Source organism: Tachysurus fulvidraco, chromosome 20, assembly GCF_022655615.1.
Source record: "Tachysurus fulvidraco isolate hzauxx_2018 chromosome 20, HZAU_PFXX_2.0, whole genome shotgun sequence".
Classification (NCBI taxonomy): domain Eukaryota; kingdom Metazoa; phylum Chordata; class Actinopteri; order Siluriformes; family Bagridae; genus Tachysurus; species Tachysurus fulvidraco.
The window spans coordinates 3,867,379-3,894,806 of NC_062537.1; the positions used below are offsets into that span (position 1 = coordinate 3,867,379).

At 40.5% G+C, this 27,428-nt stretch overlaps 1 protein-coding gene across 5 annotated transcripts in view; it reads left to right on the forward strand.

Moving 5' to 3' along the window:
- Positions 1–27,428, forward strand: part of bmpr1bb (bone morphogenetic protein receptor, type IBb) — a 68,562-nt gene that overhangs the window by 6,668 nt on the left and 34,466 nt on the right. Inside the window, exon 3 of one of the 5 annotated variants that reach the window (XM_047805165.1) lies at positions 21,911–22,065. The exons of the other annotated variants lie outside the window; for them this stretch is intronic. The gene's annotated coding sequence lies outside the window, so the exon portion shown is untranslated. The remainder of the gene's footprint in view (positions 1–21,910; positions 22,066–27,428) is intronic. 5 annotated transcript variants of the gene reach the window in all.

Genomic DNA, 27,428 nt, shown 5'->3' on the forward strand with positions numbered 1-27,428 from the left:
CAGCTGCAGCCACGTCCCTCCTCCACACATTTGGAGCTGGTCCAGGGGGTTTGCATGTGTGTGTGTGTGTGTATTTATGTATATGTGTATGTTGGGGGTAGGTCTAAGCTTAGCCGTATTAGCTGACCCTTCACCTTTGGCTTCCGCTCTCGTAATTGCAGGAAGTAAGGGGACCCAATGAGAGAAGATGCCGGCCTTGCATTAATGAGCACAGAGGTGCCAGTGTTATTAAAGCCCATCGGTGGCCATGTTGTCTGGACCTCAGTGAGGGGAAAAAACCCTGAAAGGTTATACCTGTTTGAAAAGTGGGTCTGTTACGATGGCTCGTTAAAGCCATATGTTTGACGAATGGAGGACAAACAATGAATTAGGGAGTGTTTTTTTTTTATAAACCAAATGTTTCTTTAAATAGCATGGGCAATAAAAGAATATTGCAGTTTGTGGTAAACGATGTAGTAAGTGAGAGAGACATGTTTAAAAGTGTCAAATCCCAGCCAAAGTCATCACAAGAGTGGCAGAGTCAGTAACAACACTGTGAAACTGTTTATGGGTCGTATGGCACCGAGCGCTGTGTGTTTTGTGCCAACACCCCTGCATTTTAAGAAAAGTTTCCTTAAGTGAAAATGTGCGAGCATCATGTAAGCAAAATTGAAAAAGAGAGAAAATCTTTTTCCGTTTTTTTTCTCTCACCCTTCCCCGAATGACTTATCTCTCAAATGTGTCACACGCCACAGACTGCCACGCGTAGGCCGAGGTATAAGAGATTTATGGCACCTCTGCCTTTGATATCTGGCATGACTGACCTCTCATAGGGAAACAATTGAGCATGTATAAGGCTGCCTCGTGAACCTGTCTGGTACCGTTTCATCTCCATCAGGCTACGTCTGTCTATGCTTGTGTGTGTAGGTGGGGGTGGTGCATGACCTGTCTCTTCATCTTCTGCTTTTTTAATTCTGAGGGTGCTGCTTGAAGGATTAACTCGACGTCTCTTGCCCTCTGTGCCAGTAACAACAGAGCACTTTAGCTGCTGGAAGCCGTAGTGGTTGAAGTCTCCATTAAAGGAATATTTGATGAGGCATGCAATATAATGCTTTATTTTTGCACCATATTATAGGAGAAGATTAGGATGTTTGGATACAGTGTGATGATGTTCTCTAGAATCTCAGACAGGAGCTAAATGAAACACGCACCCTCACAACCACCCACACACAACTTTTTACTGTCAGATGAAAGATGCATCACACAGCAGGAATGACGGAAAGCTTTACTCAACAAAACAAGTCTTAGACAGTCTTGCTATCTAAGAAAGTTTTTCCATCTGATTTTAGGCAGTAAGGCCACACTGAACATGGTGAGGTTTAAAAGACAGAGTAATGTATCTTCTTGACAACACTATTCTCACAGAGGTTCACAAAACTCTGATTAGCACTGATTAGCCCACCTTTTTTATTTGCAGATTTATAATATATACTGTAGGTTTTCTGTAACATTTGAACGCATTATTAAAGGTGGGGTCTCCGTTGTTCGAGAATTGCTTCAGAGTCAGGCCGACAAACAAAACAAATACTAAACAGACGTGTAGCGAATGAGCAGAAAGGGGCGGTTCTTGTCAATATGGGCGGAGAGAGTGTTCAGGGCGCATGTGTGACATTAGCAGAAAGCGGTTTTAACATTGACATGGGGGATAAAAACAAAGAAAGAAAGCGAAGAAAGGCTTACGATAAGGCAAGAAGTAGGACGTGTTAATATAGGATCAGCTTTCCAGCACTGGGGAGAACTGAAGGAGTTGGCCACATATTCACAGATTGGAGTTTCCGGAGTCAATAACTCCTGAGCTAAACGCTGTTACTACACAAATAACACCTCTTTTCTATCGTAGTAATGTAGAGAGGCAGCTACAACCATGTTTTGCTAGTACGCGAGGCGCTTTTTTCCTTCTCGATAGGTGAGTAACGTTGGTTTTGCTTTGTTTCACAGAACTAATATATGCCTTTGTCCTTTACATGATTATGCTTGTGTGGCATTTTTGCTTGTTTGTTTACCTGCAATCGTATTGTTCTTCCCTTCAGCTATGATAAAGACACATTTCTTTCTATTAGTTGCCTGGATTACGTATGTATGTGTGGGCGGAGCTATCGATACAGGGGTGGGACCCATTTGGGTTAGGGGTGTGTTTGTTTTGGTGATTTTATATGTCAACATTGGCTTTCAAACAACGGAGACTTTACCTTTAAGTAATGGTAACATTAATATTATTAGAACAAAGGAATATTCCTTGCACTGGCTTACCAATAGTGGTGTGTGGTGACACGTTCTGACTCAATGCAGAGTTTATACTTGGCACATTGCAGAATCGAATCAGCATTGTTTAAACACTGTATATTTTTTATACACCTGGAAGATGTACAAGTGTCATTTACTAGACAAAATATCCCAGACTGTTAAAACGTTTAAGTTCGATTTCACGCACAGTGACTTTATCCACTGAGCTCTGTTTCTTTAAAAGCTTTCCACCGTCGTCGTGATTGCTGTCATGAGCTGCAGCTAAAATAAAAAAAACAAACCTACATTTCAAAGTATTTAATACACTTACTGTAATAGGCAATGCTGTACTGGTCTAGAGCTCTACAGAAGTATGCTATTTGAGACCATTTGCTCTTCGCTCAGGTCGGCCGCCCTTGTGCTTTCCGTTACAGATACCATTTAAATGCTAAGGAAAGATCTTAGTAATTAGATGCTAAAATGTTTTATCAAGTTACTTGTATATTGATATTTTTTCTGAGTACAGTTTGCAGTCTGCTTTAATGCCTATTGTTAATTGTGAGCATTAATGGAAGCTTAATGACTGGCTGGTTAGCTGAAGTAGGAAATGATTTGCGGCTTGTCGAATGTTAACAGAAACGGATTTGAGCTGATTTCTTGACATCCTCCTGTTGCTCTTCTTGAGAATTTTCATCAAACACTATAGCACTTGTTCATCAGTATTGCTTATGGCTAAGTCTGATTGCAGAAAGCGTATTCACAAATGTAACTGACATTTTTATTAATCATCAGTTTTGCTTTTGGCAATTTGAATGTGATGAAACTTGAATCTGGGTAGCATGTGTGTACAAATACCTGTTTCAGTCGAAATCATTGTCCCCTATAATTCTAGCAATTACAGTATTAGGGTTAATTCAGTAAAATGTAATACCTATAATTGTAACATAAAAGAAAGTAAATCATCTTCACTGTAACATATTTATTTATTTGATTATTTATTTATTGGCTTATTCATTCATTCATTCATTCATTCATTCATTTATTTATTTGCTTGCTTGCTTATTTATTTATTTATTTATTCGTTTATTTATGCTTGGATTCCTTTTTCCTTTTATTGACTCTCTAACACAATACATACACAAATAACATGTATGGGAATATGCATTTGTCTCTTTTTTAAATTTAAAAAAGTCTGGATGGACAAGGTCTGTGTTTCTCTCACTTTCTCTCGCGAGGGAGACGAGACAGGAGGGCGAGCGCTAGGGAGAAGAGCGAGAGAGCGCGGGAGAACGGTAGAACGAGGGCGAGAGCGAGAGAGAGGAGGAGAGAGAGAGAGAGAGCGAGAGAGAGCGAGAGATATGGAGAGAGAGTAGCGAGCGAAGAGCGCGAGAGAGAGTAGAGAGGGTATCTCTCTCAATCTCTGTCTCTCCTTCCCTCGTCTCTCTATCTCTTTCTCTCTCTCTCTGTCTCTCTCTTACTCTCTTTCTCTCTCTCTCTCACTCACTTTCTCTCTCTCTCCCTCTCTGTCTCTCTCTCAATCTCGCTCACTCTCTCTCTCTCTCTCTCTCTCTCTCTCTCTCTCTCTCTCTCTCTCTCTCTCCCTCCTTGTGTTCCCTCGCTCGTGACTGGAGTGTGAGGCCACACTCCACATTCTCTGTATCCATCACCCCTCCCTAAAGCTGCTCCCAATAAGCACTGCTCCCACACAGCAACGCGTGCACTCGCAATAGTCCGTCACACGCCCAGAGGCCCATCGCAGCTAGTATGTGCTCATCCTCTGGTGAATTTTGTCACCCAGAACCTCAGCTTAGGTTAAAAAAAATCTGCATTCTTATTTTTCTGGGCAAGCAGGCTTTCTCATGGGCTAGGAAATTATGGATCCTGTCAGTTCACAGTGCTGAAACATATTTATTTGGATAAGCTGCCCTGAGGCCCTCTCATTTTTTGAATATACACAGTCGAACGACTTGGCCGGGTCTTCGAGTGCCTGGTTTTTACAGAATGTTTATGAGAATAAGGATTTATTTATTTTTCTGCCTCGCAGAGACACTGCACGTCATATTAATTTACTTATGTCAGAAATTTCATTTCGCCACGCTTGGGTGGTTTTGCCACTTGTTCCTTGAAATTTAACAGGAGATTTGTGAAGGGCATCTACAGTGTAATTAGCAGTAATACACATGCTCATTAAGTGGAGATTTACAGTTCTGCCCCAAGGGTATTTTTTTTAATAAACTCACGCATGGCTAATAGCAGAGTCTAGGATAATTAACCAGTGCTGATTTTCATTACAAAATGTAAACTAAACAAAATTTTTGAAAAGATTGAAATCAGGTATGTGAATTCCTATCTTGGGAGCTGTACTTACTTCTTGTGTTGTGTTGTGTTGTGTTGTGTTGTGTTGTGTACTTGTCACAGAAATGCAAGTGGACAATGTCAGCATCAGACACCACAGCTGCAATATTTTACCAAAAAACCTTCTGATAGCTCTTTATTCCCTCATGTAGGATTGTGCAAAATGCCTCATTGTTTCCCTAATGACAGACAGAAGACTTTGTCATCTGGAACCGTTTGAAAAAAGGAGAGATTGTGAGGCCTGAGTATAAAATAGTTGAGCTTTTATGCCAGGCTCCTAGACAAGAAAAAGGTGTTGGCTTAGAAAAGATCAGCACTCTCCCTCCCACTGACAACTGTTGGTCATTTGCAAATTGTTGATTGTAAGCGCACTTGAAATAAGTTCTGTTGGAAAATGTGTGTTTGGGAAGTTTTAATGGGTAATGGTTTTACTGAATTTACCACAGACTGATTAATGGTGTCACAAGACTCTTTGAAGAGAATTTTTTGATGGACATGTAGAAAAGAAGTTATGCACGGAGTCTCTGTTTACTTCTCAGGGCTGTATTTCCAGATGCTTTGCTTACCTTCATTATATACTCTTCTTACTGCACTGGTTTATATCGTACGCAGTTTGCGTTGTCTATACAGTTTTCCCCTGCTGTTTTGTGTAATAAATTTTTTTTTTTTTTTTTTTTTTTAATCAGTATAAATTTATTAACCATACTGCTGAATGTGTACATAATACTTATATATTCTTTCAGGCCACTGAGAAATAAATCACTTTTAATGAAAAACTATTTGTTGTACAGTAACACAATCTTAACAGCCAACATGATTTGATCAGGTATCGTCAAAGCCTTGAATAAAATCAAGCCTTATCTGTGCTGGAGGTCTGACGTAGCGGCATTACCGGAGTAATACCGTATAAATTTATTCTGTGTTATTCATTCTAGTGATTAAACAATGAAACCCATCGTGCATCTTAAATCTGACCTCATAATCCTTTTTTTAGTTTAGTATAGATTCTATCCACTTGGCATTGTGGTAAAGATTCAACTACATCCTGTCAAAAGAAATGAGGTTTTGTGCATTTTTCTTAGTATGAAATACTACAAGGGGAACACAGTGGCTTAGTGGTTAGCACCTTTGCCTCACACCTCCAGGGTTGGGGGTTCAATTCCCGCTTCCGCCTTTTGTGTGTGGAGTTTGCATGTTCTCCCCGTGCCTCAGGGGTTTCCTCCCCTGGTCCAAAGACATGCATGGTAGGTTGATTGGCATCTCTGGAAAATTGTCCGTAGTGTGTGAGTGTGTGAGTGAATGAGAGTGTGTGTGTGTGCCCTGCGATGTCTTGGCACTCCGTCCAGGGTGTATCCTGCCTTGATGCCCGATGACGCCTGAGATAGGCACAGGCTCTCCGTGACCCGAGTAGTTCTTATATGCGGTAGAAAATGAATGAATGAATGAATAAATGTATGAAATACTACAGCAAGTGCTTCATGCATCATGTGATTATGCATTCACTGTAAAGTGATTCTCACCCTCTCTGTGGTTTACACAGAGATCACTAATCCCTTATAAAACAGTCATAATTACTACAGAAATACGGTCACATGACTGGAAATTATATTCAGTCGGAATAGTGGTTACTTTAGGACTATTTTAGGTTTGTGTGTAGCTTTCTACCGGGTTCTCCAGTTTCTTCCAGTAGGAGCCTATTGAGATAAATGTCCGACGTAACGTTACGTAAAGACAATAAATGATGCGAATAGACTGCATCTAGCAAGACTTGCAAGATACTTGGTATAAGGTAAAAGGATTCATGCAGAGCTTTACTTCAATCGAAAAGGGGGAAGGGGTCATCTTGTTCCACTTTCGTTTTGCTTCTCCTTCAGGCTCTCCCTTCTCTTTGATAATTGCAATTAATCCGCCTGCAGTCAGGGGACAGGATATCCACTCTCTTTAGGCTGATGAGAGCAGGGTAGGGAGAGACAGCAAGGGAGGATGAATTACTTCAAGCTGCTGGCCGATGTGACGTTTGCCTGGAAGGTCTCACTCGCAGAGAGTCGAGGAGCGCTCGCTTCCTGCTATTAGAGGTACGAAGGAAGGGAACGAGGGAGTGGTGAGTAGAATAATGGAGGAAGAGCAGAGAGCAGTGATGGTCTGGAATCTAATTTTTGTGTGCTCTGGGATGAGTAATTAGATTGGCCTGATGCTGCTGTTCCATATTTCACATGCAGAATAGAAATACATATAGGTTGTGAGAAACTTCTGTGAGAAATCCTGTTGCCTTTCTAGATGCATCTAATATGTCTGTCAGTTACTGTAAGGATAATAAGAGACAAAATACCTAGCAAATTCTCGGCTAGCGCAGATAAACCCTCGGTAGATATCTAATTCTGATCTGATCAGCTTGTTAGCCCCAGGGCATGTTGCTGATGATAGTGTAAATGTTTTTATGCTGTTACATTGCATTTTGTTATGTTGGCAAAGAAATGCAATTTGCTTGTATACAGCGAGTAATGAGAACAGATAGAGGGCAGATAAAAACAGAGCTGTGTCCAGAGACTGAAACTCATTGATCTGTACTTCGATCCATTTACAGAACAGTTCTCTCTACATTATTGATATATTTTCATTTTTTTTCTCTGCTGGTCAGATTCCTCAGATTGATCAGAAAGCCAGTTAATTTCAGAACGCCTTCTGAAAGGAAGGAAATGTTTTATATGTAAATTCATACATTGACAGCTTCATAATATCATTTAATTCCATACGCAGTGATCTTGCTACCGATCAAGCTTTATCGGGAGCCAGCGGCCCACGTTAATTAAGATAATAATAAGACTGAAGGCTCACACAGCTAATTTTAAAGCTAACAAATGTAGAGACAAATTCTTGACATTGAGCAAGTTCTATTTGATGTGATTTCTACAGCACATAAAAGTTATATAACGTTTTTCTGTTTTTCGCTTTTCATCATATGAGGCTGTTATTATTAATTTTTCTGCCTGGATTATACCTCTGAATACCTAAACCAGAAAATCTGACTATTCCATGGCTGCATGAAAAAATTATAATCTCACATTTCTGTGGCAGTTTCGTCTGCTGAAGACCGAAGGTGGGAGTTGGATGAAGCTTTGCCGTCAGCATCTCAGATATTTCGCCACAGAAAGACAAACTGTTGGCCTGGGTTATATCAGACCTTTCATAGAAAGACAAGCAAAGTTAAACAAGGTTTCTGTGCCAGAGCGGGCTGGGGATCACTCAGGATATCGCAGAAACAGTGCTATAATGGAGGGGGAAATCCTCTCAGTTGTTCCAATTTAGATCTCTCCATGAAAGCTCGGCGGGTTTCAGTAAAGCGAACTGGGAGAATGTGGCCAAAGAAGTGAGAAGAAAAACACTACAGGGCTTTGTTGTATGCTTTGTCATCACTGCATGATGCATCATAAATGCAAGAATAGGATGAGTTACTGTACAAAGGCCTTATTGTGGGAAATTTGTGTGTACTTGAACTGGTTGATTATTTAAAGGCAGCCTGGAAACTCACCATTACTCCACCTGTAAATGAATTAGGAGAACAAAAGGGTGCGTTCATTCATCCCTATGGAATGATACTTGAATTGCACATAATTGAAGTTTATTGCAACATATATTTCAGGGCTTCCTGCATCAAGTGCAGTATTTATCTATTCAACAGATGGACCGCTAATAAACCATGTATTTTCTGACTATTCTGGCTGCAAAGTCACTGCAGGTGTGTAGTGACATGACTGTTCAGCGTGGCAAAGTGTGAAAAGGTTTAAATGAATCCTTCTGTTTGTGTAGAGCGACGGGTGATAATGGGGAAGCTTTGAGAGACCCAGATGCGGTGTATGTTTACAGAAGCTGTCAGAAAAGCAGATCTGCCCAAACTCCAGACCCGAGCTTCACTCTGTTCCATCATGAGCCAGATTAGTTTGCACTTCGTTAAAAACACCTCTCAGTCACACGAGTATGGCGTATCTTTTGTGTCGCGTATCTTCAGAGGATCAGACAAGACTTTTTTTCGGCTGCCTTTGTTTTCCGTTCCAAAGCTCCCATTCTGGATGCGTTTGTAACACAAGCCTGCACACTTCCTTTAAACGCTTCTGACAGTGAGTGCCATTCGGTGCAAGAAGGGGGGTTTAAAAAGGAAAAACAGATGAGTCCCGATTCTTTTGCGCTCACTCAATCCGTCTGTTCCATCCCTGGTTTTGCTGATGGGTTTCAAATGTGTTTCACATGTGCTGAGTGTTTTTGACACACAAAAAGAGGCATTCATGGCTGTATCTTGGCCGTCTCCACACAGACACAAGAACTTCCCTTAATGTCTGAAACTTGCACTCGGATGATTATTACCTTCTTTTTAAGTACATAATTCATATACGATTGCACAGGTGAAGTTGATGAGGAGCTGGTTAGCTCTCTGATTGAGCATGGTTTTCATGGTTTTCTGAAAAATTATATCCATTAATTAACTGGTTAAATATAGCAAAAATGCTGCATTGTAAAAGAACCAAGAGCGTTCTTCATCGATGTCTCTTCGCTGCATTCATCCATAGCTCAGTTTTGACCAGTCACCTTGTCCCTGAGAAGCACTATTACGATGCTACCACCATCATTCTTCATAGTGATGATATTTGCAGGTTCATAAGCAATATCTGGTTTTCATCAGATGTAGTTCTTGGAGTTCCAATTTTCAAGTCCCATCAGATCAGCGATCAAAAGAAGATGGTTTATTCCATTTAAATTTAATTATTAATTAATAAAATAAATAAATAAATGGTGCATAAAATAAAGTGGTCTGAATAAGTTTTTTTTTTAATGAATCACCAAATCTAATATCAAAATATTGGTATCTGACACTAAGTATTTCATGTAGCTCATCAGTAGATAAAATATGATTAAATAAATAAAAACCCTCAGGTGAGGTGCTGGTATAAAGGGTTAGTAGCATTTTTTTGGACTTCTTCAACAATGAGTCCTGTTCAGCTCTGGCCGAATGCTATTTTGGGAGGCGATGATGGAAAATGGGCAGCTGGGCAGGTTCTCCTTCAATCAACCTCAGTATTAATAGCAGACTGACACTTGGGAGTTTGCGTACACAACGAGCACCGCACAGATCACCTGGATTAGAGATTCAGCCAAAATAAATCAAACTTGTGAGCAAAGCACCCAGGATTTACAAGTTTTCCTCTCCTTTCGTTGATTAGGGGTTTCATTTGGCATCAACTTCTACTCAGCATCGCTTGTCTGAGGTGTCCTTTACTGTTTTGTTTGTAGATTTTGGCAGCGCTGAGTCCTAGTGCAGCTGCACTGCTAGGGAAGACTAGCCTAAAAATGAGCTAAGCAGTTTCAAACTTTGAAGCCAAATAAAATGGACTCTTCTCTCACCCATTTCATGGTCAGTGGTGCAGATGGAAGTGATTTTTGCATTAGGTTTGCACCTCGCACTGGTTGCCAGGTGTGATATAGATTTTTTTTTAATGCCTCAGGCATGTATACAAAGATCCAGAAGAATTCTTCACCCCGAGGCTCGCTGGATTTCAGCTTACTTCACCTCACTTGCATCCAAATTCAGCACAATGTCAAGATCACAAAGTTGTAAGAATTCACAATAGCCAGCACATGTGGCTAAGTTAGAGTGACAAGCTAGGGTAATATATATATATTATAGGTATTTTTTCCTTCCAATCTCTTGACTGGAAATAGATTGCGTCTACACTTTTCAGAAAGTGGCCGATTCAGAGGCAGCTCCATTGCCAGGTACAGTCTGTGTTACACCTCTTATCAATCAGCTCCAGATTTTATAGCATGTGATCACCGCTGGCTGTTCCCTTTCATTTTCTCACACTCACCCGTAGTGAGAAACACGCTCTTTTTTGGCTTTGTTATTTTGTCTTCTCAGCATGTCTATTTAAGGGCTTTGTTTTGTAGTTCCTTGCTTCTCTCAGTAGGAGAGAGAAGAGCTTTGGGCTCCAGAGATATTTATAACAATAACAGGGGATAACGGTGCTATAATTCCAAATCATTTTCCTGGAAGACAAGTTCAGTCCCAGGCACAAACACAGAGGCACAACAGCTCTTTTAGAACCTCCTCGGTCTATTTTTCTCTCTCTTCTGAATAATTGTCCAATTCGGTCATATCACATTTTGTTCAGGTGTTTATTGTGCTAACAGGAACAGAATATTCTGTATGTTGTCTGGATCGCCATGGAGTGGGTTATATAGCTGTGAATAGAGAATGGTCAACTATGTAGAGAGTCTTCTGGGCAGGTGAAACATCTGATACTGTACATTCTGTGGGATGGGTTATTAATTAACCCTTTCCTTTAGGGACTCGCAGTACCATGCACTCAGGAAGTGAAGCGTTAATTAAATGGTAGTCAACACTTAAGCGGTAAAATACCAATTTTTTATTTTTATTTTTTTTGGTAAAATTTGGACAGTGTGGCCATAACGTATCACCTGTATGCTATTTATTTCCAGAACCTCACGTGTTAATGCTTTGTGTTGGTTTTGTGCATGTGCCATCAGTCCTGTTAAAGATAATATATGCTTTTAGCCTTGTGTATGCATTGGCAAAGTGAGTCCAAGGATGGATGTAAGTGAGCTGTGCTAGTGCGTGAGCTAGGAGTCTAAAAAAAGGTTAGGTTTGTTACACCTCATGCTACCAGGTCCTTACAGATGACTTCGTTCTCCAAGCAAAATTGTCCCCAACCTCTCCTGCCAGCCGCAGTTCCGCTTTTCGCTGGTAAAACAAATCGCTTAGCGGGCGATTCTGGGCACAAAGCCTTGAATCGTGTTTGAGTGTATAACATGCTGTTGCTACGAGCAAGAGGAAATTTTCTTTCTACTTTTGAATTGACTTTGAATTTGGTTTGGATCTTTGTGTGAACAGCTGTTTTTCTTGCCTTCCACCTGCACTACACAGGCTTTGCACAGCAGTACAGTAGTCCTCTTTGTAAATTTTATAAAGATTGCCCGTAATTAACAAGGGCCTTGCTGCTAAGCATTGGAGTTTGTCAGGAAATTGGAGGATGAACTGGCTACGGCCTGCTTTTGTTCCAGGGTTTCAGTGCTTAACCGGCGTTATTAGTTTTCCGACTCGTACAGTGACAATCAAGGATAAAATCCTGTACATGTGTTTTGTGCATTTACAAAATAATTAGGTAAATTACTGAAGGCTGGACGCATGCACAGAAATCTGAACAAAAGTGAGAATGAGTGGAAATCCCAGCGTTTTTAAAACAAGACCCAAGATTTAATTACACATGCCTGGACATCTTAGAGCATGGAAAATCCCCCTGTGCCCCATGTGCACCTCAACCAGAGGTCCAAATGCAGCTGTGCTGCTCTGACTGCAGCCTTTTGGGAGCAATAATAACAATAATATTAGCCACACTGAGGAAATCTGCGCTCCTTACTTTCCTGATGTGTGTTGGCTTGAGGAATTTGCTGCGCTTGGTAAAAAGGCGGTAATTCATCAGTCATGGTAGCCAGCCATATAGGATTTGGGGAAGCAGCACCCTTATTTTTGCACCAGTGTTATTCTGGACTGAGGTTTGGGGTAAAAATTAATGGTACTGATGTTTTAGTGCCATGATGTTTTCTTGGGTGGTTTTGGAAGGGAGTGAACATAAGAAGAACAGAGGGGCTTTTTTCCGCTACACGAAACCTGGCTCTTAGCCGGGGCCACTGCTGTAGGTCAGAAGTAGGGCTGTTCTCCTGCTACCAGGAACCACTCCTGAATGTCCTCGACTTTAGCTGTTCGACCTCTTCATGAGTTATTAGCCAGGACAGCTTGTGAGCCAGCACACAGTTTGGTGAGGGAGCTCTGTGTGGGTTCATGGGGTGGACATTTCTCATCTGTGCAAAACCTTCCTCTAATCCTTTGCAGAAAGCACAGCTTCTCTGTGGAAACAGATCTGGAATGGACACCAGGTCCTCTCTCTGTGTGTGTATGCAGGATTAACATTCCTCTCTGCAGCATGCGACCATCAGTAATAGTTACGGCTACTGTATTGTATTATCTCATCAATACTCTTGGTATTATCTCTCCAAACCACCCGTAATGGTCATTTATTGGGTCTTTCACTAGGTCTAGTTTATTCACTCACCCCCTTATCTCTAGGACAGTGGACAGAAAGACCGATTATCATGAGATGCATTCCCATCCTCTCAGAGTTTAAATTGCAGTACAGCTGTCCCCCGCTGTCCTGAATAGTCTGCTTGTGCTGTTGTTTTGGCATGAGGAAGCTGTCATGTGTTTTGTTTTACAGACCGTGCTGTTAACCTTCGCCCATTTTAAATATCGCCGTTCAACTCAAGGGGTAATCAGAGAGGATTTTGTTGGAGTCTTTAGACCTCTGTCTGTTCAACGAGCAGTTCCATGAAACAGAACAAAATTCCTCCATGAGTAATTTTAATTTACTCTACAGATGAACTGATCTGCTCATCGTTTATCGATTCATTTTACTAACCATGTGAGCTATTCCGAATCAACTCCACTTAGACAGAATATAAATCAAGCTAACTCATTATATAAATAAAGTAATAATTAAAACAAAACAAAACATACAAGTTAAAGTACTACTCTCCAAAAATTTTACCTACACGTGAACCTTGTACTCAAGTACAGTAATAAGAGTACACATAGTTTCTTCCTTTTCACTCTTGCACTTAGTGTTAAACAGAAGATTTCCCAGGTCTGAAACATGGAGTCAGTCTCTCCCTCTTCCCTGCACACCGATTAAGCTTTGATTCGTTCAAGAAAAAGCCATCGAATCAGTTTCAAATTCTCTGTGGAGCCTGAACATTGTGACATGGTGTATAAATGAAAAATGGTCCAGGGAGAGAGTTCAGGGGGGGGGACAAAATGGCGGGGGCGCCCGAGTAGGAAAGTATGGGCGGCTTTGGGTGCCAGAGTGGTCATGAAGTGAACTTTGTCTTAAATCTTCCCCCTTTTATTTTTAGCACTGCTAATTAGCAGTGGAAAATGGAATAAAAAAAAGGAAGAAATACAAGAAGGCCATGATAACAAATTGAGCAGTTATACAGGTACGATAGCCAAGCCAGAAATATTTCTGATTCATCTTTGTGATTAATCCAGATCCATTAACCGTTTAGCGGTCATGCGTTTCACTGGAATGGAAATGCACATCATTTAGCTTGAACGAGTTGTATGCAACCAGGTTGGTGCTGTGTGCTGGTTAGTGATGCAGGACTGGATAGAATGCTTTAGCTTGGATCTCTTCAGCTCGGCTGCGCTTCTGGCACTCTTGAGCTGAACAGTGGCGCAATGAGCATGACAATCCGTCAGGGATTCCCACCAGAGCTTTGACTCTCTCTCTCTCTTTTTTTTTCTCTCTTTCTCTCTCTCTCACTTTCTCTCTCACTTTCTCACGGTCTGGATAGGACCCAAGAGATCGGGGATTAGGATGCAATCCTTGCACTTTTCTTCGAAGGCTAGTCTGCTATTATTGTGTGGAACGTTCTCCATTACAGAAGTCATTCCTGCATTGAAGTTAATCAAGTGCCTTATCTGTGTTTGTAGTAAGCGAATACTCGAAGGCAGCGACCTTCGTGCTAGGAACACATTTAAAGACGGAGATACGGAAAGACGACAAGCGGATTTGACTTAAAATCTAAATGGACAGGAAAGACATGGACGTTAATGAATGAGCATTTGCTGGAAGTGTTTTCTGCGGTTTCAAAATAAAAGCCGAGGAGACGAACCAGACGTGCTCTAGCACAACGCTGAGCCGCTCTAGAGCTACAGCAGCTTTTATCAAAGCAGTCCAACACTATTCCAAATAAACCTCCTTTTATGTAAATACAACTCATCCCACTTTAATTGGGCAGTGTTGATTTTGGGTTTGCTGTGCACCGGTAGCCTGAACTCTACTTCCATGACATCAGCGGTTTTGTGTTGCTTAATTTCCCTAGAGTGTCAGGCCAGGAGTAGAGCTAGCCATGCGGAGAATGCGAGAAAGAAACACACCCACACTGCAGAACGACTCCAGCGGCGATGTTCTTTCAGATATCTGCAGTTTGCAAACATCATTACTTTGTTATATTTATCTTGGATCCAGGAGAAGCACATTTCACTAAGATTGTTTTTGCTCCATTTGTGTACCAGCATGGGGTACATGCATCTGTGTCCATACGCATGTTGTGTATTTCAGTGTGTGCGCTCCTTGCCTATTGGGTTAGTGTCAGAAAGCACATATTGTCTCTGGCTGTTATTCTGTTCTCACTTAGTCACATGAGGCGTCAGCACCCAGGGTGGGAACATGATGACATCATCATTCTCTCTTTTTTTTTTTTCACCTTCTTTTCAAGAGAAGCGCAGACAGTTGGCGGTTTGTGAAACCGTGCCCAAAAATCTGGAAGGTTCTGGCAACTCAGCAGAGGCTGTCAGTCATCGTGGTGTTTAATTGGAGAAAAAGTTTGTAGTCTTAGGCGATTTTTGAGTTGGTTTGATGGTCATTATGTGCACTTCTAATTGTGTCACACTCTTTTTAGCCAGGTGGGAATTGGTCAGAATACGCCATGCTTTACTGTATGTCTTTCCACCCAGAAAAAAATCCCCTTCCTCGTTTTCAAAGCCTACGTACTGTAGACATTAGACAGAGACGTAAAACAGAGCGGGCCTTCTTGTTCTCCATCTCAAAGTTTCTCAAAGGTCTTTGGAACCGTCTGTGACCTGGGCTTTACCCAGGCAGAGAGTCTGAGAGGGTCTGCCTCTTAATCATTTTTGCAGCCATCTAGTATGATGCCTTGTCCACAAATTACATCTCTCATCCATAGAAAAAGTTTGTGTGCGCCTCTGAAAAAACCTCTCATAGCACTAGCCTGAAAGAGAAGCGAGTGAGTCAGTCAATCTGAGGAGATTTTTTTTTTTTTTACTCACTTTCTTTTTTTTTTAAATGACATCCTTTTTGGGGTTATCCAAGGTGGCCAGACACCATCACTCATTCTCCATTTTATGTCGTCTGTGTGACCCAACTTTAACTATACTCCTCTTTGTCTTTTCCTTTTAACATATGCCATCTGGCAAAAGAGAAGCCCGGAGACAGGCAGTTTGTTAGAAACGTGACGTAGCGTTGAAAACAGCACCTTTGATTCGTATTACAGTTACTGTATGTTAAAGTTCAATCGTTGGGTCATTTGTAATTCGTTTGCTTTAATCTCTTGCACTAGTAACAGATCTCATTAGCAGAGACAGTCACACTGTGTGACACAAACCCTTGCCTGCTGTACACATCTGATTTATCAAACATTAAAAAGCACTTACAGTCCACTTTGCCGTACTCCAAATAGATATCGTCTTAATGCGAGTGTTGTTAATGTTTGGCACAGTTGAGAGAGGACCCTCCAGGGCCATTGTCTCTGCTGTTAATGTGTATTTGCATGGGGTTATTGGAGATCACAAATGAAACTTACCCACATTGTGTTGCTACAGTTTGGTTTTGCTACAGTAGCATACTTATCGGAGAATGGCGACAATGTCATGTGCCCTGTTTTTTGACTGCTTACGAGACTCTTGCTAGGGTGGTACAAGCTGAGTGTCTCTGGCATAGTTCCTGTTTGCTTTGCTTGTCAGCAAGGCGTGAAGCACCGACTGCACTTCCAGCTACCTGCCAGCAGTGACACCTCTTCTCTTGTTAAATCAGCAGCGTGTTGAAAGGAGGGATTTACCTGTAATTCTTCTATGAGCTGACATGTCTGCCTGCTCGAGACTCTGCCTTAGCTCAGCTGCAGGCAGCTAACATTTCTGCCAGTCCACCTGAGAACGCACATTAAGCTGTTATGTCACAGTATCAAAACAATTACTTGGCCTTTCCTCATACTACATGACACACAATAGCACGGCTAATCTCTGTGCGTTAGCCGAGCTGGAACGAGTAGCGATGTTGCAATCGACAGCTAGTTTGAAGAGAAACACAAACCCTTACACCACAGGGATTTAGCTATCGCACATGACAGTATTTTATACAAATGTACACATGTACACATGGTGTGTTGGTATGTAGATATTGAAATAATAAGTGAGGAAGCTTGGAACAGCACAGTGTTAAAGTGTCCCAGTGCTTCTACTAGCCTTAAAAGGGTGTCGAGGGAGAGTGGAGCGGCGTGCTTAAATCCTGCCGTCAGGTGGTAACATGAGCTGCCAAGTAGCGCCTGCTAACTGTGTTTATGAGATGGGTCGTGTGTTCCTGCAGTCGGAATGTGGGATGGGGAGAGAGGGCGAGAGAGAAAGAGGGAGTGAGACAGGGCGAGAGAGAGAGAGAGAGAGAGAGAGAGAGAGAGAGAGAGAGAGAGAGAGAGAGAGAGAGGGCGAGACAGGGAGAGAGGGTGAGAGTGAGTGAGTGAGAGAAAGAGTGAGAGAGAGAGGGGGGCAAGAGAGAGAGAGGGAGAGAGAGAGAGAGAGACAGAGAGAGAGAGCGCAGGAAAGAGAGAGAGAGAGAAAGAGTAGGAACATACTATGGGTGAAGAGTGAGTTGTACTCTTAGGCACGCACACACACGTACACACACTCACACACAGACTCTCTGTGGGATCCTGCACAGAGCTTTAGGCGTTCACACCCACCTCTGCAGGTTCACAGCCTGAGACGTCATAACACTCACTGACAGACTAATACCACTCTGTGCAAGTGGGTGGCAGAGACGTTTTAGGCTTGGATTGCTTTTCTGAATAAAGAATAGCTAGTAGTAGGGCTAGATGATCAGGTACACAACATGTAGCCCAATGGCAAGAAAAGGTACAGTTTAGAGCCTTTATTTCTGACAGTGAATACACTAAATATGTTCCCTTAGTAGGGTATAACACTGTAATGTAGTGTATTTCATTCCCAATAAAAGGCCAGTTAAGATTTAGCTATATGTGACGGTGGCTGCTGCCAAGTCATTTAATATTTGTATGTAATCATTTTTATACCATTCACATTTTCAGTTTAGGTTAGCATATAAAAAAGTGGCTTGCTTATTCATTCATTCATTCATTCATTCATTCATTCGTTCATCTGGTTAATACGATTTTTTTGACAGCCCTGATTAATATAGGAAGAGGAAACGATTGACAAAAAAAAAAGTGGATGAAATTACACATAAAAGCTTGAAAATCTTTCAGAATAATCCAAAAACCACTTCCCTTCACTAATGTCCACTAATTACCTACACTCATTTCCCAGATGCACAAAAACATTAAATACGTTTGGCTGGAGGGAAGTAAATGATCTGTCAAATAATAATTATGGTACTTCTGCATGCAACAGTTCAGGAAATTTATTAACAAAGCTATTAAATACAAAGGCTTTGTGAAACAGGAGTTTTTGTTCTTATGGATCGAATTCAGTGTAAAATAAAATCTAAAGACCTCATTCGGGTCTCAACAAATGACTCAAATAATAGGAACGATAAATAGTTAAATACAGACTATCATATTTATTGAAACCATTAGTTTTTTTTTTATTGCTGAATATTTCACCCACAGAATGTATACCAGGCAATTAGATATTATTTCCATCCCATATAAAACTCAGTCATGATTTGAATCCGACACGTAATTGAAGATCGGCTTTTTATTTCATTTTGTTGAACTTTTTTCCTAATCTCCGATGACAGTTCAACAGCAATAACCTTAATGACGTCTCCGTTAGCACGGCTAGCCGTTGCTACAGTACGTGACGCAAGGGGAACATTTTATTCATAATAACGATAATAAAACTAATAATCGTGGTCGTTGTTCAGTGCCGGCTCCATGTTCTTTGAGCTCGGGTGACTTTCGGATTTCTACGCACACTTGGAACACTTTCTATGCACACAGATTTGTTTTAGTTTTTATGTTGCTGTGTTTCTGACCAATAAACGAAAACTTTTTTTTTCCTGGAAATTTTCTTTATTGTATCTGTTAGAGATTGTATCTTTGTTCAGCTTTCTGTAACTAAACTGCGTACATCTTGGATCCATATCAGAGTAGCTCAGCTAGCAATGTCCTCGTCGCAGTGTTTTGTTGGAAATCTGGCGGTGTCCTGTTACACATAAAACCGTGGCTGTCACACCTCCTTTGTGAAGCAGAGCAGGGCCAGGACTTGTTCAGGTGGGCCGTCAAAAGAAGCTTTCAGCACTTCCCTCTTCGCCTTTCCTTGGCAATCTACAGAACGGGATTAGTCATCGGGTCTGTATCCCAAACTATTTTACAGAGTACGTTATCTCTCCCAAGTATCCACTTAGAGCGATGCCTGATAGCGTTACATGATTTGTGAGGAGAGCAGTTTAGTCACAGCCCCTGCCTGTAGGAGTGCGCCACTGTAATTTGTAAGTGCATTAGCGTGCGGAGAGATAAGACGAATGGAGGTACAGACGCAACGCAAAATAAATAAAGTCGGTGCACGAGTGTGTCAGGGGCCGAAGAAGCTTTGATTTCATTTGCCTTTTTTTTGGCGGCATGGCAGTTGCTGCAGATGCAGGACAAACTCTGAACAGCTGTGGAGTTCCTCTCCATTATCCGTGTTCTCCTCTTACACGGACTGACCGCTTCTGTACACGCACACCGCCGAGAATAGCGCTCCACACACAGAACAGACAGCTGCTCAGACAGCTCTCTGCATGTGAAAAGTGACCCTTCCTTTTATCTTGGCGCATTGCACAAATTCAATTGTTAGCCAGTAGCCTTTAATAGGCCCCTGTGATCTTTAAATGCTACTTTATATAGCATTCTATGCTATTAGCTGTTATCTCCTCCTACAAAAGCATAATGGTGTGTATAAATAACACAAGCAAGAAATGCAGCATGTTTTCTTTATCCTTGTATGTATCAGATAGTTAATTACCAACCTTCTTGGAAGTGTGTGTGTGTGTGTGTGTGTGTGTGTGTGCGTGTGTGTGTGAAAAAACTGCACGTTGTGTGGAAAGCTTTTTAGGCTTGCAACAATGCAGCATTAATCTGAAGTCGACTCCGAGTTCCGTCACACATCGTAATTTAATCGCTTACGATGTTGTTGTCTCTGGATTCTTCCAGTATATCTGCAGAGTTTTAGTGGCCCCTAGGGGACAACGTTTAGCCAGCAAGCTTGTACGTGCTAAGGCTTCTGATTTCTTACCTCTTTCTTGACGGTTATTTACGTTAAAGTGTTTTGTAAAAAATCATTTATGCTGTACGACACTATGCTACAATCTGCATGTTACATTGAATAGCGCTATCAGTGTAGTATTATTCATAGAAGCTGGTGTATTAGTCACTCAGCCAATAGCTCAGTGCATGGGAGTGTTAGCTGAGTGTATCGTAGTGGAGTGTGTCTCCTGACAGCCAGGGAGAATGGGGCCAACACGTAGTTCGTCCAAGACAACATGGAGCCAACCTCTGCACAGGGCTGTCACTTTTTATCTGATATTCGAACATAAATAGAACAAGACTTGGAAATTTCATAGGCAAACTATAATTTGATGATACAAATATTAATGCACAGCCTAAGCACATTAGACAGCTTTGCATTTTGTTGTTTAGCATCTGATCCAGCAGTCGGCACTCTAAAAGTTTTGAATGTCCTCTCGACCCATCAGTAAATTAAGCTAACGTTACAAAAATGGAAGATAACAGCAAACAGCGGAGCTGCCTTGAGCGGAGAGTTACGAACCGTCTAAATCATCTAAAAAGCAGCATGTGGAAGTATTTAGGATACTAGACTGTAGATGACAAAGTTACAGTCAAAGATAAGGCCTGTTTGTTTATTTTGTAAAAACAAACAAACAAAAAAAACAGTTGTCTTAGACCTCCATGACAATAAACCTATTGACTTACCACCCCACTTGTCCTCGACAGGTATTGCCCAATAAAAAAGCCCATGATTGCTAGTATCACTTCTGTACAGCAAGAAGGAATGCTCACAATAACCAACTTTTTTTTTATTAAGTGAGTTTGCCGTGTATTTTAATAGTGGTACAGACGCATCGTTAGGAGTAAGATATACCAAAATGTTAATGACTGCTTATGTAAATGATATTTTGTTTAGGTTTAGGCTTCAAGTTCAAGCCAGATCAGATTCATATGTGCATTTGATGATGACGGTCAGAAGAATCTGCGTGTCCTTAAGGATGTAGGGCTCTGGGGCTTTAGAAAGGGCAGAGATTTGTCTCTGATAATAGTGGTGTCTTTTCCTCTTTGTTCTGCACACTGGCTGTCAGTAATCAAAGCCTCCACAGGCTCGTCACTCTCGTGTCTGTCTAATCCTGCCAGATTGCATAATTACAGGCTGTTGGGCCCGCATACAGTCACAGTAAGTGGAGCTTTGATTCTGCGCATCCATTTCACCAGCCTAGAGCAATCACGTCAACCGCATAATAACAGAAAAAAAAAATCATGACAACTTTCCTTCACCTGCAATTGGTTTATAAAGTCTTAGAAAGAAAAAAATGACCCACAATCGGTCAGTCTATTACTTTCTTTACTGGTAATTACAAGGTTCCACAGCCATGATAAAAGAAGAGAACTCCTTCCTGACTTTAAGAAGACAAGTTTTTATTTGGTGTTCAGGTCTGTTAAAGTTTAAAGTGCTTCTCGGTGATGCTACTAATATAGAGAAAGGCTACATCTCATTTGAAGAAAGAACACCACATTTCATTAACCAAAATTCTAGATCTTTTTTAATAATATATCATATAGAATTATCACGTCAAACACACACACACACACACACACACACACACACACACACACACACACACACACACACACACACACACACACACACACACATATATAAATATAGTGTATATATACTTGTTAGTTTTTTCTTAGACTATATTAATGTACATAACTCACCTCATGTTAGAAAAAGTTTTAGCCTAGTTAATTTTTTTTAGAATTTAGAAGCACAGCTTTTTAAAAGCACACGGGAGCTTTTACATTAATGAATTTATGATCCATCCATCCACGTACACCTGAAACGATAAGAAACGAATTAACCACAAGATAAGCCATGACAACACAATACATCAACCTCTGGCTTTAATTTGATTTGACGTGGTACTCCGTGCAAACGTGTTTTTGAAGCTTTTAAGCCTGACTGTATAACATTGAGGAGATTGTAACACCTGTGTGTCTTACTTATCAAGCTTGTACAGTATAATCAGCGATCTCGTTTTTTACCCAATGCATCATATGCTTTTGTTTGCTTTGTCACCTCCTTAATGAGCATTCATTGTCTGATTAATGCAGTTTTCTGGGAAAGCATACACTGCCACTCTCCAGATTGTAAAGAAAATATGATGTATCACCTTTCTGATAGAACAACCTCAAGGGCACAGTGTGGCATCAGGCCATGTGGAGATCAGCAGAGAAAAGATAACTTCACGGCATTAGTCACACCAATGGACACAGCAGGCAGAGTATCGCGTCTGCCGAGCTAGACGATATTCTCCAGTAATCTGATAAGAAGCCCAGGTGATTTACAACCTTACTGTCTGGAGTTATTGTTCTTTTTTTTTACTTTTTACGAGGCACAAGGCTGTTGGAGCAGCATTACAGACTGGCTCTTACTGCCTTCTTCATGATCAGATAAAAAATACTATATAAACATAATGATTGTGTCATTATAGTTTGTGTTGTTCTGGATAAGGCTAATTTGTGTGTATATTGTGAACCCTTAAAATGATTTATAGCACACAATGGACTACCTTTGATTAGCTTTATATAGTGTTATACACAGCTTATATAAAATATACACACTTACAGTAGCTAATCCCAATGATAAAGACATTTTTTTGTCTAATTGAGTTTAACAACATGGCGGTGAAAGAGAGGGCCTCTGACTGACACTGTCACGCATCAGGTGCTGTGAATTTAACCAGCCAGGAGGTTGTGTGTGTGTGTGTGTGTGTGTGTGTGTGTGTGTGTGTGTGTGTGTGTGAGCGTGTGTGAGTGAGAGAGAGAGAGGGGGAGAGAGAGAGAGGGAGAGAGAGAGAAAGATTGTGTACATGTTTTAGTATCTGGACTTTTAAAGGAACCTCTCTTATATTTTCCACAGGGAAATTTTCAGAGCCCTTTATCAATCCGAAATGATTAAGTGTGTATCAGTTCATCGCCGTGACTGTCGTTCCTGCATTCATTTGCTAACACCCTCTTATCGAGCGTATCGCACTCTTGTGATTAATGTGTGGGCGTAAATCATTTGTCAAGCCGAATATGTGCTTTTCAGACAGCTAGCCCCATAATACAGACCACAAATAATAAATAATTTCAGAGTATTATATTTTTATATATATATATATATATATATATATATATATATATATATATATATATATATATATATGTATATATATATATATATATATAAAATCTCGAAAGTTCTTTTTTTAGCATTTTGTGTTCATCTCATTATCTCCCGTCGTGTCGTGGGAAGCTGAGCCCCAGCTTTACAGTAAGTGAGGGAGAGATCTTTCAGAGATGGATAGCATTTCCAGTGTTTATTGACTGCTCAGAGAAAGCTTCAGACAGCAGGGATATAGAGATACATTAGCAAACCAAAAAAAAAATCACGGTCTTTGACGAGTGGAAGAGGAGAGGAAAGCATCACGCTCCACAGACAGCCAGACTTATCGATTGCACCAGACCTGCCACTCTCTCGAACCCACTTCCTGTGTTGTCAGAACCGAGCACAACAGTAGGGCAAAACACACATAATTAGGTTTTATAGTCTGATCATCAGAGCCTTTTATAGTCTAATCATTCAACGTGTTACAGGCCGGACAATACATCCTGATGCTTATCACGTTGAAGTGCTGCAGACGGAGAGAGCCAGAGAAAATGAACGCGAGGTTTGCTGATGCGCTGTTTTCTGACTCCGAATGTCAGCATGATGTGCAAGTCAAAGCACTTTGCTAATTTATTGACATTTTTCTCCTTTGTAAGACAAGCTAATCAGTGCTCAGACTTGTGAAGGTTTGGAAGAGAAATGGAAACTGATCTGACTAAACGCCAGGTTGGCAGATGTCATGTTGCAAACTCAGGATGTTCTCGACCGAGTTGATTACTTGAACAGGCTCTCATTATCAGACACAAAGAAGCCTCTTCATCGTGCTTTCTGCTGGTCCGGCTTTAATCTCATTGCAGCCTGAGATGCGTTTTAATACATTTTTTAACATTTTTTTTTAACTAAATGACTGTCTGTGGATGCGTCTCAGTACACGACATGAATCTAAACATTGTTACACTTTGGGGTGGCCATTCAGACAAAAAGATCATATCGCGATTCACTTGTCTACAAAACAAAATTATTTACAAACAATTAAGTAAAAATATATGAATAGAAAAGAGGGAAAAGATTGGAATTGGATTGGGAGAATTATTAAAGGTGGGGTCTCAGATTTTTGAGAAATGCTTCAGAAAACTGAGTCAGGCCGAATAATAAACAAAAATCAAAACAAAATATCAAAACAAACATGTAGCCAATGAGCAGAAAGGGGCGGGGCTTGTCAATATGCGGCGGAGAGAGTGTTCAGTGCGCCTGTGTGACGTTAGCAGAAAGCGGTTTTAACATTGACATGGAGGATAAAAACAAAGAAAGAAAGCAAAGAAAGGCTTACGATAAGGCAAGAAGTAGGACGTGTTAATATAGGATCAGCTTTCCAGCACTGGGGAGAACTGAAGGAGCAGGAAGTTGGCCACATATTCACAGGTTGGAGTTTCCCGAGTCAATAACTCCTGAGCTAAACGCTGTTACTACACAAATAACACCTCTTTTCTATCGTAGTAATGTAGAGAGGCAGCTACAACCGCGTTTTTATGTAGTAACAGCGTTTAGCTCAGGAGTTGACAACTTTAACTCAACAAAAAACTCAACTTTACTTAAGACGCCGAGGCGCTTTTTTCCCTCTCGATAGGTGAGTAACGTTCGTTTTGCTTTTTTACACAGAACTAATATATGCCTTTGTCCTTTACATGATTATGCTTGTGTGTCATTTTTGCTTGTTTGTTTATCTGCAATCGTATTGTTCTTCCCTTCAGCTATGATAAAGACACATTTCTTTCCATTATTTGCCGGGGTTACGTATGTATTGTGGGCGGAGCTATCGATACAGGGGTGGGACCCATTTGGGTTAGGGGCGTGTTTGTTTTGGAGATTTTATGTGTCAACATTGGCTTTCAAACATCAGAGACCCTGCCTTTAATATTTAGAAATATTTAGATTTAGATTTTTGTGTGAATTTTTGTCTGTGCAAATATAAAAAAGTGCTTAAAAATAACATTTTAAAGTTTATAATAGAAACCAGCACTGAATGGAATCGGTTTCAGCTGATAAGGAAGGTTTCATTATCCTTGTCACAAAAGAGAAAACCATACATTTAGCCTTCTATAGCAAGTCAAAGTTTGGAATTATTAAAAAAATAATAATAATCTATGATCTTGTGTGTGATTGATACTGTAATATTATCTTATATATAATATCATACCTTGTTTTTTTTTGTTGTTGTTATTTCTCCCTGCACGACCGTTCAGTCTAAAGCTTGTGTGCTGTCGTTAACTGTTCATCCAATTAAGAGTTTAGTGAATTACATTCTTCAGTTAAAAGAAAATTATAGAAGAAATGTCTTGAAGCAGATTTCCAGCGTAGAAAGAGTCCCTGTGACATCTGTAATGATCATGGTCTCGTTATTTCCACCTCATTGCACTTCAATGATGTAGAAAGCGCTCAGTGATTAGAGGCAGATGTGAGGAAGTAAGAGAGCGGAGGTTTTCTGAACCCCACGCGACAGTCATACAGTATATATATGTGTGTGTGTGTTTTTAATTATTTTTTTTAATTGAATCATGTAAATAACTGCTTGAATGAACCGGAATTATAGGAGATGCATATAATTTTTTAATGTGTATTTTCTATGGAAACACTTACGGCTTCTGCTCTGTAGTACTGGCTCAGAAGTGAATGGCATGGAGATCGTTAAAAAAAAAAAAAAGGATCAATATATGATAAAAAACAAAACAAGAATCTGAAAACATTGGAGCGAGAATGAAGGATGTACAAGGTATTTGTTGACAGCATGTTAGATTGGGGGGAGGCTGGTTCTGCTGATACACTATTACATGCTCTCAGACAGCAGTGTACACATGTACTACCTTTTTGCACTGTATCCTTTATTGATTTTTTTTTGCATTTAATCAGCTCCCATCTCTACCTCGCGTTCAGCAGGTTTTAAAAATCTGTCTGATCAGCATATCAAATATTGACAAACCCTGAGTGCTGTGTGTAAAATTTTAACCAAAATTAAGTCAACTAATTTTCTCATAATTACCGAAGCTGCCTTCCAGGACAGGAGACATCTCGAGTTGACACAAGACTTGATCGTACACTTCACGCACACACGCGTTATGATACAGTATGTTCACGCAGTGCAACAGTAATCGGACCTCAGGTGTACTGTACTGTACTTGCAACAGTACGCAACATAACCGTGTCACAATCACACATGATTCGAACTATTTTCTTGCCTGATGTTGGAAAATTAGTGCTAGTCAGGACATAGTAACAGTGTACAAAATAGACCCTTGTTGCCTTGTTACAATCTTTGTATTAATATAACATTGTTATAGTTTGTAGTCTTGTAATTGATTTGTATTTGTAATTTCTTTTTAATGTTACATCATTGCACTCGACAACAAAAGAACAAAAGTTTCAGGCTTAAACACTGTTGAAAAACTTTTTTGAGTAGTTTAAGCTGGCCATCAGTGTAAAGACTCGACACCCAGAACTTTCTCTCCATTAATATGACCTATTAAACTTTAGTAGCTATAAGTAAACTATGCACTAAACTAGTACTATGACCTGTAAATAGTGCTTGAAAGTGGATATTGCAGCTATGATTCCATTAAAAGTAATCATGTGTATATTTAAAACACCTAAGGAGCGTTTCTCATGGCCTTCTGCAGAACAAAGCGGTGAGATGAGAGGTATCAGATGTGTATCATGTGTGCTTCAGGGGCCGTAGAGTAGCGCACACATCTCCGGAACGTTCTGCTCTGCTAACATTGTCTGGCTGAGGTTTGTGGGAGAGGTGACACACAAACACACACACGGCATTAAAAAAGATAGTGCCGCTGTAGTGTAGACATCTGCTTTCTCAAGAGCTGCCAGGTTCATTTAGAAGAGCCGGGCTTATCTACAATGAATTATTTATTATTGTTGCGGAAGGAAGATTCTCAGACTTGGTGATAAAAGAAAGGTCAGGAGACAGGTGTGGGTTCAGAGTGTATGGAGTCCACTGTGAGAAAGACGTTCGTACCTTCCGGATGTCTCTGTATCACTAAGGTCTCAAGCTCTTTCTGTTACCAGGCTGCTTTTACTTGGAAATATATTCAAATTTGTATTTGATTCTTTTTTGGCTCTCTCTACTGTATATGTTTCATTCTGTCCTTCCCAGAGAAAAAGGCATGGTCTCTGCACCTGTCAATATCACTGAAGGAGGCATAAAATAACTTACAGGTGATATATATATATATATATATATATTTATATATATATATATATATATATCTACAAAATGTTGGAGCACCAAAAATGTAATTACATTGCATTGCATTGCAGTGTATTGAATTGTATATTATTGAATCATTGGCTGCTTTAAATGTTAAAGATTGAATCTTTGATCACGTGTCAGGAAGCAAATTGTTTTAGAAGGAGAGATGGAGAGATAGAGACATCCCTCCTTTCCAGGAAGGATCTAAGAGTCAGGTTTAGGGCAGAAGGTTAAAGCCTGGGGTGATACACACACACACACAGGTGAGTGAGTAGCGGAGATGCTCAGCAT